The sequence below is a fragment of the Arachis ipaensis genome, chromosome B01, assembly GCF_000816755.2.
Source record: "Arachis ipaensis cultivar K30076 chromosome B01, Araip1.1, whole genome shotgun sequence".
Taxonomy (NCBI): domain Eukaryota; kingdom Viridiplantae; phylum Streptophyta; class Magnoliopsida; order Fabales; family Fabaceae; genus Arachis; species Arachis ipaensis.
In genome coordinates this window covers 21423176-21424156 of record NC_029785.2, presented here as the reverse complement: position 1 = coordinate 21424156, position 981 = coordinate 21423176, and the positions used below count along the sequence as shown (strand labels likewise).

At 24.7% G+C, this 981-nt stretch overlaps 1 protein-coding gene across 1 annotated transcript in view; it reads right to left on the bottom strand.

Moving 5' to 3' along the window:
- Window positions 1-981, bottom strand: part of LOC107648120 (UDP-glycosyltransferase 84B2-like) — a 3532-nt gene that overhangs the window by 466 nt on the left and 2085 nt on the right. The gene's annotated exons all lie outside the window — the stretch shown is intronic.

Here is a 981-nt window from a genome sequence, read left to right as displayed (position 1 = left end):
TTAAAAAATAAAATTAAAAATCATGTTTTTTTTTCTTTTTTCCAAAATTTATCTACGAGTAATTCTATAAATATTTTATGACGAATAAAAATATTAAACTCGTACTAAAATTTATTCTAATAAAATTTATTTTTATTCTACTAAACGTTAAATAAACTATTGAAAATAATTTTGTTTCTTCCATTAGAGAAGAATGCTAAACTTCCATACTTCTATTATGTTATGGTAATAATTTGGCCTGTTATTTTTTAATGTACATAATAATAATAATAATAATAATAATAATAATAATAATAATAATAATAAACAAGTATATCACAGACTCACAGTAAAAAAGGAAGCACGTCATCAAATAATTTATCATCCGAATTATATATGAATCAAATTGATAATATGAGGGCTAACACTACAAAAATTGATAACAAATTCGATATTCGCACTTTTTATGTTTGGATCAGATATCAAATATATCCATAAAATAAAAAAATATTTAAAAATTTTATTTTTAAACAAAGTCAATAATTTTTTTTGTTTACTTTTGTAAACATATTTACTTCTATATGATTAGAGTGTGGATCCAATTCGATCATCTTACAGATCAGATACTGGTTCATTGTTGCAAAAGAATGCTTCTTTTATTATAAACCATTATTAGATCTTAATTACCATTAAAACAACTTAATTGTCAACAAAGAGATAATACTTATTGGTCTCTGATATTATGTTCGTATTTGAATCCATAGTTGTAAAAACCGAATTGGATCGGCTGGTTCGACCGGAAAACTAGTGAACCGGACTAGAACCGAATTCTAGTTCGGTTCGTTTTACTCTTTGGACCGTTTAAGGAATAAAACCGGTATGAACCGGTAAGAACCAATGCAAAGCAAAAGCAACTTCTACTTGCCACTTAACCATTGCACTTCTAAGTATTATATTTGACAAATACTAATTATATAGTATACATAAATATCTAATTTAATT